This window comes from Prionailurus bengalensis, chromosome E4, assembly GCF_016509475.1.
Source record: "Prionailurus bengalensis isolate Pbe53 chromosome E4, Fcat_Pben_1.1_paternal_pri, whole genome shotgun sequence".
Taxonomy (NCBI): domain Eukaryota; kingdom Metazoa; phylum Chordata; class Mammalia; order Carnivora; family Felidae; genus Prionailurus; species Prionailurus bengalensis.
In genome coordinates, this window is record NC_057360.1 from 42,704,017 (window position 1) to 42,713,007 (window position 8,991).

General features: G+C 57.5%; 1 protein-coding gene across 1 annotated transcript in view; it reads right to left on the minus strand.

Moving 5' to 3' along the window:
- The window catches only part of LRRN2 (leucine rich repeat neuronal 2), a 61,678-nt gene extending 55,149 nt beyond the window's left edge, over window positions 1-6,529 (minus strand). The window contains exon 1 of the mRNA XM_043569024.1: window positions 6,472-6,529. The gene's annotated coding sequence lies outside the window, so the exon portion shown is untranslated. The remainder of the gene's footprint in view (window positions 1-6,471) is intronic.
- Between the last annotated feature and the right edge of the window lie 2,462 nt (window positions 6,530-8,991).

Genomic DNA, 8,991 nt, shown 5'->3' on the forward strand with positions numbered 1-8,991 from the left:
TCGGGCCCGCGCTGTACAAAATTACGAACTCTCCTCTTCCTAACACAGACTCTCCTACCCCGCCTCCTTCCTTCTTTCCTTCCTTCCTTCCTTCCTTCCTTTCTTTTGTCAGCACTTGCCACTCTCAAACATACAATTCTTTTTACCATCTTCCCCAGACCATAAAGTATAAGCTCCTCAAGGGCAGAGATCCCTGGTTGCTCACTGTTGCCTGTACTCCCAGTGCCTGGGATAACTACTTGCTGAATGAAGAGACCCCAGTCCCACCCTGCGTCTGAGATGGCTCAGGCACAGTTGTGCTCAGAGATGGACGATGGGCAGGAAAATTCTGGATGTCCCCTCTTGAAGTGGGATTCCAGCATTCCACTCCTGGACTAACTCTGGGGAAGCACCTTCTGAAGTTCAGAGGCCTGAAGCTGTGTGAGCCACCTTCATCCCACCGGGAGGTCTGTCCGGAAGTAGAAGATGGGCCAGGGGCTGCCAGGCAAGGTCAAGTGCCTCCCCTCCCTTTATGCACAGCTTTTAAATTTCTAGCTTGCCCACCAGCTGCCCCTCTGGGGTCTCTCTCTCCTGGACATCCCACCTCTGCCCTCCCAGGCCAAAGACAGACGCTTCATCACCTGCCTTTGAATGTTCACTTTGAGAACACTTTATAGAGGAACATAACCTTTCCTGCTTTCTTCTCTCTTCCCCTCTTTTCTTTAAAAAAGAAAGGGTCAGGTAAGACAGACCCACTTTTCCTGGGGGACCCATGCTGGCTGGCTAACACTGTTGCCCCTCCTTACGTGTGTTTTTTTTCCTGAAGGATCCGCCTTGTGAGATGTTTGTAAGAGCCTCCCTACTTAGAGGCACCCCGCTGGTATTTCCAAACCATCCCCACCTAATCTGGGGTCTGCACCCCACCCTCACATCTCCCAGAAGTCACCCTCATATTGGTTCCCACTCCTGTGGCCGTGAGGACCGGCTGTTAAGGCCACTGGCTCTGTGTGGCCTGGAGGCACTTAGCTGAAACAGAGAGAACCAATGTTGGCTCTCAAAGAGCTGTGACCTACAGAGGCAAGAAAAGAGAAGACCCTCTCTGAAGGTCCCCCAAAGGGGACAGGCAGTTCCTAGCTTGGACAGGATTTGGGAGCTTCTCACCCTAGGGAGGGAGGGGAATGGGCTAGATGCCCCCTGAGAACCTTCCAAGACCAAAGGGCACTGGATTCTGAGAGTGGATAAGGGGCAGGAGCCCTCGGGTCAGAGAGAACTCCTTTGTTTTATCTAGCTCTTTGTCCTTGAGCAAGTTACTGAACCTGGAGTCTCGGTTTCCTTGAGTTTAAACTGGAGACAGGTGCGCCTGGGTGGCTCCGTCGGTTGAGCGTCTGACTTCAGCTCAGGTCGTGACCTTATGTTTCGTGAGTTCGAGCCCCTCACAGGGCTCACTACTGTCAGGGCAGAGCTGGCTTTGGATCCTCTGTTCCCCCCCCCCCCCCGCCCCTCCCTCCTCTCAAAAATAAAGAAACATTTAAAAAGTAAATAAATAAATAGAGACAATAAAAGAACCTACCCAATGGGGGTGTTTTGGAGGATTTAGTAGGATAACGTAGGTAAAGCCCTTGGCACGGTGCCTGGCACACAGTAAGTGCTCAAGAAATGCTGGCTGCTGTCCTTGGTGCCATTCCAGTATGACAGGTAGAGGCTGGGAAACAGTCGTCACCCCAGGAGCCCTCTGCCTTCTCTGCTCTTCATCTCAGGACGCCAAGTCCATCGAATGCTGATCAGCAGGGAAAGTGTGGGTGGAAGAAATGTACAGAGAGCAACAGAATTCTAAACCAAACCTGGTTCAGCTCACCCGCTAAAAGGCAGCTCCCTCAGGCCATCTGAACATCTGAGGGACCATGGTCCTGAGACCAGTCCCAGCAGGGATGCGCCAGATCCCTTGCCCAAAGGCCAACAGTTCTAGGCTGAAACGTGTGGGGCTGTTCTGGGCAACCTGCCAGCTTGGGAGCTCAGCTCTGAGCCCTGGAAACAAAGAGGCTAAGGAGGGACACGTCCAAGGTGTTCCTGATATCCATAGGAGGCAACACGCATACAGCACGACACCTTTTCATACCCAACTCCGGGGTCCCAGATGCCCTCGGCACCACGCTCCCCAGACCCACCACCTGTGCCTGGTGGACTCAAGCCTTGCCCCAAATGTCACGTCCTCTGAGAACCATTTCCTGACCTGCGGGCAGAGACGGCCACCGCTTTAACTGCCCGTCCCTGTGTTATAGCACTGGCATCGTTATTGCTAGGACTGACCGCCCACTTCAGCACACAGCACTTCCTGTGCCCCGCCCTGTTCTGACCCGTTACATGTATCAACTCATTTAATCACCATGACAACTCTATGAAGTAGGTGCTATGATTATCCTGTTTATATATGAGAAAACCGAGGCGCAGAGAGGTTAGATGACATGCCCAGTGTCACCCAGCTAGAAGCGGGGAGCCTGGATTTGAGCCCCAGCCGGGCGGCTCCAGACTCTACAGTCTTCCTGTGAATTCCTGGAAGGCGGGGGTGACATCTAATTAGTCTCCGTCCCTAGCACCCAGCGCAGGTACGTGGTAGGCGCTTAGAAAAGATGGGCTGACTGCATAAGCAAATGCCTGCTTCAGGCTAAGCTGGTGAATATTCCAGCCTCTGAGCTGCAGGACAGAGAAAGCGAGCCCCTCAGGGAAGTGTAAGATAAAGGTACGCCAACCCCCCCCCCCCCCATTCTCCTTCTCTTAGCATTCCCACCGCAGCCTTGTCTGTCCTGTCTGCTTCTGTCTTATCGTTTGCCTTCTGTTTTTCTGTTTCTCAGTTTATCTTCTGCCTTTGTGCTTCTCCTCTTTTGCTCCTTGGTCACTCTCTCCCTGTCCTGCCCCATCCAGCCCCCACTCACTGTTCTTCCCAGTAGCTCTTGCATGCTTCAAAGCCGCCTCCCCCCCATTCTTGGCGTTGGAGCGCTTATGGAGCCCAGGCTTGCCCAACGAGGCTGAGAGCCCGGTGATATTGACTCATTACACTGGCTGTGGACCAAGCCTCTACACCTTGACCCTGAATGAAAACAGCAACTTCCCATCAATTCTACCTGGATGCAGAGTGGGGGTGCAGGTGGGGGGGGTGGTTAGTTGCCTACCTACAGCTAGTCACGGATCTGTATGGGACAAAGAAGATCCACTGCTCTCCCTGCCTCCTCGCTCAGGGTCCCAACTCCTCCAAACAGTCTCGCCTGATCACTTGAGACAGTTTATTCATGCAACCATTCAGCGAATCCTTATATATTCGAATACTCTTACTGAGAAGAGGAGGCGTGCTTCTGAAAAACTTGGTTACGACGTAACTTCGGATAAGTGTGCAAGTGACCGGATGTCACAGACATCATAAAGACCAAAGGAACTGCAGACAATCAGTGATTTTAAAAGAGACCTATATGACCTGGGGCCAGTGGTTTATTCTCTGTGGTCCTCAATATCCTAGCTATGAAGAAGGGGATGATAATCTAGACCTTAGAAGGTCAGGAGCATTGAATGGGATAGTTTTTGTAAAGGTCCTGATGGATTGGTGCTTGGTATGTGCCAAATAACACGTTTGGTTCTTTCTCCCTTCTCGGTCTAAAACAGTGGCCTTCTCTTCCACCTCTCAGATAAATGGTGAGATACGAACGGGCCCAGCCTTTCAGATCAGAAATGTCTTAAGGACAGGATGACCCTGGTCTGTAAGCTTTGTGGTACGTGGTAGGTTGTGGAGACGGGCCTCTCATGCTAGAGGTCACCCACTCACTGTGATGATGACAATTCACTAGAATTGTCTCCCCCCCCCCCCCGCCCCTTTCCCCCAAGCAGCGGGTCTTTGAAAAAGCCTGGCGGATGCAGAACTAATCAGGTGGGAAGTCCAAAGACAAGTTCGGTTCTGCCCTGAGATATGGAGGTTTGTTGAAAGTGTATTTATTTATTTTAAGAGTGGCAGAGACAGCATGAGCAGGGGAGGGGCAGAGAGAGGAAGAGAGATAGAATCCCAAGCAGGCTCCGCACTGTCAGTGTAGAACCTGATGCGGGGCTCGAACTCCCAAACCGTGAGATCATGACCTGAGTCAAAACCAAGAGTCAGACACTTAACTGAGCCACCAGAGACCTCGACGTAGAGGTTTGTTTCATTGCTGTATCCTCAGCTCTTAAAATAGTACCAGGTACATAGTAGGTGCTCAACAAATTATTGAATCATTTATTTTTCAAAGCAATGGATTTTCTTTTTCTTTCAAATAAAAATATGGGGGGGTGGGTTAGAAGGGGCAAATGGTAGGGTTACAGGGGGCATGCCAGGGAAATGCATCTGCCCGGCCTGCCAGCCGTGGCTCCTCCTCTGCAAAAGGAATACAGCAAAGTCAACAGTGCATGTGTCCCCCCCTTCAGGATGTTGGGGAGCGCACATGCCTGCCTTGTGGTTTACGCTGCAGTTTTCAGAGAAGAAGGGGGGCAAAGGTGGAGACAGAGATCAGGGGTGGAAGGAGGGAGAGGTCCTGGAGAGCAGGGGGACAGAAAGGGAGACACGGGGATGGAGATGCGGCTAGAGGAAAGAGAGTGAAGGGGAGGAGAGAAAGAGGAGGAGGGAGGGAGGCACAGGGAGAAAGAATGGAAGTAGGGAGCAAGTGTGGACAGTTACAGAGGAAGCCTGCTGTCTCAGCAGACCCCTGGTTCCCACTGCCTCTGCCGTATCTTTCCGGTTAGGCTGTGCCAGCGAGTGGGTCGATTTGGGGATGCTCCTAATACCGGGTGTCCACCAGGCCCCTGGCAGGGCACTGAGGCCTGAGTTCCATCCCTTCCAGATAATGAGGTCCCATCCAGGTCCGGAGGGACCCCCTAGGCAGGAAGGGGGAGACGCAGTGTGAGCCAGCCCAGGGGCAGGAAAAGGGCCTGGAAGGCTCAGACCCCTAGCTGTGCCCTTCTCTTTCCACCTTCCCCACATAAGGGCACCTGGCCAGCCGAGAAAGTGGGTCAGGCCACCTACATCGGACTTTTTTCTAACAACAACAGGGCCCACAGGCAAGGGGGGGCCTCAGTGCCCTATACACGGCCCTTGATCACCCCATGCCCAGTGGTCTTTGCTGGTGGGACCTTTAAGAAGGAGGGGGCAGTGGGAAGGGATCCTGGCTTTCTCACTCAGGAAGAAGACACGGGGCGGGGGGGGGGGGGTAGGGCCCATCCCAAGCTGACAGGGAAGAGGGAGTCTACTGTTGGTCCCGGTGCATGGAAAGACCCAAATCTCAGTGATGGTGACAGAGCTGGTGGGGAGCAACTTCTCTTCCTCTGACCTGGGGCAGATGTTCTGTCTATGACCCCACCACCTGGGGGCCTCAAGCTGCGGCCCCACCGGTCCATCGCTGGCCACTGAATGCTGTGTCCGGCCCACCCCCTCCGACCCTGCCAGTCGTCCAATTAGAAGCTGCGTTGGCTCCAACAGATGGGAGCTGCGGCAGCCTGAGGAAGAGAGCACAAAGCCCAGCTGACATTTTCCTTCCTGCTCCTTCGGCGGGGGAGGAAGAACAGGGACATAGGGGGAGCACAGCAATACCCCTAGGGCCCACCCCCAGTGCCCAGGTCTCCTGCACCTCTTTAGTTTCTCAGCTCAGCCCTGAATGGAGGTCAGTCCCCCCATCTTCCCCCCCACGCAACCAGCGGCTCCTCGCTGGCTGGGCATCAGAGCCTGCGCCGCCCTTCGCCTGCAGGACAGACGGACCACCTGTGGCTGGCCAACCTCTCCTGTCTCCTGGGTGCTGCGGTGGGCCCAGGGCTGTCCTTCCGATTCCGCTTCCCACTCCCAGAGCCCCCAGGCTGGGCCCAAGCCCGGCCCATCCCCCACCGCAAATGTCCCATCCCAGGCTGCGGACAGACCCCTGCCGGCCCGGGAGAAGCCTGGCTCCTGGTTCCAGATACTTCGAACAGACACACCAAGGCCACCTTGTCCCTCCGCACGGACACCCGAGCTCCAAGGAAGGGGAAGTCCCCGCGGCCCCTGAGAGCTTCCACCCCGCCAGTCGGCCCCTGTCCCGCCTTCCCTATCCCCTCGGCCACCGCTCGGCTCCCCGACATCTCCGGGCGCCGCTCTGCCACGCAACAGTTTGGGGTGCCCCGGGCCTCCCTGGGGGCGATTAAGGCCCCCCTGGGGGATCAAGGCCCAGCCGCCCCCTCCCCGCCGCTTCGGGTGCTGCCCGCGCGGTCGGCCGCCGTCTTTACATTCTCGAGCCCCGCTTCCGTCTGCCCCCGGCGGCCGCCTCCCTCCCCGAGTCCCCAGCTCCCCGGCCGGCGTCCCCGCGGCCCGCCCCTCCCCCAGCCCCCGCCCGGCCCGGCCCGGCGGGGAAACCGGGCGGCGGGGACCCGGGCCCGGCGCTCCCCCGCCGCCACGCCGACGGTCCCCCCCCTCCCCCCCCGCGCCGCCCGGGGCTCAACCCGGGGCCGCACACTCACCCGCGGGCGCCGTCCGGGCTCCCGGGGCCGCCGTCCGCCGCCCGCGCCGCCGCGCCCCGTTCGGCTCCGGCTTCGGCCCGGGCTGGGCTGGGGGAGGCCGGGGCGCGCCCTCCCTCCGCGCCGCCGCCGCCACAGGCCGGGCAGGGTCGCGGGCGCCTTCCCCGCCGCGGAGTTGTCCGGGGAGCGGTCCTGGGCCCGAGCCGGGCGAGCGCGGTGGCAGGCTCGCCGTCCTCGCCGCCCCCGCCCGCACCGTCCGCGCCCCGGGCTCCGCGCCGCCCTGCGCGTCGTGGCCGGAGGCTGGCGGGCGACAGGCGGGCGCTCCCTCCGCGCCGCGCGGCCGCAAGTGCACAGAGCAGGCCCTCGCGCGCCCCGGCCCCCGCCGCGCGCCCCTCCTCCCGGCTTCGCGCTCAACCTGCTCGCCCGCTTCGCCGCCGCTCCCCCAACCTCCGCGGCCCGCTCCGGTCGCCTCCTCCCCGTCTGCAAGCCACGCCACCCCCCCCCCACCCCCCTCCAGTCCCGCTGCCAGTTTAACTCCTGAGTGGCCAGAGGCCCCCTCTCCCTAACGCACACGCACACCCGGGAGGGAGGAGTAGGGTGGGGCCGATGTTGAGGCTGGAGTCTCTGGGGCCGGTGGTGGTCTCGTGCCTTTGGACGCTAGGCTTGGCTGGAAGAAGGGGACGCGGCGCCTGGATCTGAGGGGGGAAAGGGGTGGCTCTTCTGACACTGCCTCAGCCTCTTGCAAAGGCCAGGAGGACAGAAGGGAAATTCGGCAGCTTTTAGAGGACAGGTGCATCTCACGGGCATAGCGCTCCGAAGACCACATTTTTTCCTACCCTCCCGAAGTTAACAGCGGACTAAGGAATGCAGTGGTGGGTAAGAACGCGTTCCTGGGCACAGGCACCTCTCATGCTAAAGAATGAAGTGAGATACCTGTCCCCTCCCCCCCCCCCCCACCAGTTCTCATGCCCTTCCAGAGCTGGGCAGTTCTGGCATTCTGGAAGACCCCATCGTGACCCTAAGTGAAGGATGTCAATCTACATCGGTGTGAGGCAGGAACTGGCAAGTCCCCCCAGGGGCTCGGCTTTGGGGGATGCCCATTCTGGGGACTGTACTATGAGCACTGGGAAAAGCAAAGCAGGGCTGATCCATGCTGCAGGTGGGTGCTGGGCTGCTGCCTGCCTGGTGCCTTAGAAAAGCTGGATCACTACCACTGAAATCGGGGCTTAGGAGAGTGGGCCTCCTGCTGGAGCCAACCGCTTAAGGCCCTTGCCCTGGTGGGGCCTTCAGCCTGGATCACTCAGAATGCACACAAGCTCAGCTCCATGATGGGTTTTGACCGGAGTGTACAGAACACATCATAGGGGGGTGGGTGAGGGGGACCCCAAGGTATAGGGAGTCCTGCCAGAAGTGACAGCCATCCAGTCTGCCTTCCTTCATTCAGGGCTTGAGCGAGCTCAATGCCTCCTGTGAGCTGAGCTCCGGATGGAACATTGACAGAGCTTTCTGGTTCTGTCTTAGATTCCAAGGGCACAGCCAGTGGTAACTCCATGCCTGGAGGCTTTGATAAAGTCTGCTTGAAGGTCTGTGTGTTCTGTAAGCACAGAGCGGGTTCTCACCTTCGTATATCCAATGAGCACATATCACATTCCCATTATACCTCCTAAACCACCCCCATGCCTCCACCCTCCACCCCTGCTGTGGGGCATAATGGTCTCAAGGAGCTTAGGAGGACGAGTTGGAGGTATATGAAACAAATTTTAACATCTCAAGGCAATGGAAGTGTCATAGAAATACAGAATGAGAAAGCCATTATTGGCTAGGATTATTCACAGAGGGTTTTATCGGGGAGTTGAGACTCAAGGTGAGTCTGGATGGCGGGGCAAGATTTGAAGTGGCAGAGAAAACGGGGACCAGCAAAGGCAGGAAAGTGGAGCCAGGCAGAGTAGAATGCATTGTGTGGAGGGTAGGTGGCAAGAGGCGATTTATAGAGCTACTATGAGATGCCAGGCCTGTTCACATATTTCTCTCATTTTCCCCTCCCCATTTAACAGACAGGAGAATGGAGCCTCGGCGGAAGGTCTACAGGCAGAATTTGAATCCTCTTCTTTTTAAAAAAAAAATTTTTTTTTAACGTTTTATTTATTTTTGAGACAGAGAGAGACAGAGCATGAACGGGGGAGGGGCAGAGAGAGAGGGAGACACAGAATCGGAAGCAGGCTCCGGGCTCTGAGCCATCAGCCCAGAGCCCGACTCGGGGCTCGAACTCACGGACCGTGAGATCGTGACCTGAGCTGAAGTCGGACGCACAACCGACTGAGCCACCCAGGCGCCCCTGAACCCTCTTCTTGAAACACACGCTGCCCTGGCTGTAGCACCATCTCGGAGATCCGCATGCAGAGTGGGGGCAGCTGATGAACCTGAATTGCCAGGCTGAGCAGTTTGGCTGTGGCCCAGCACACAAGGCATTTGGGACGAAAGAGGCAGGGAGATGGGAGACCAGTGAGGAGGCCAGTGGAGAGC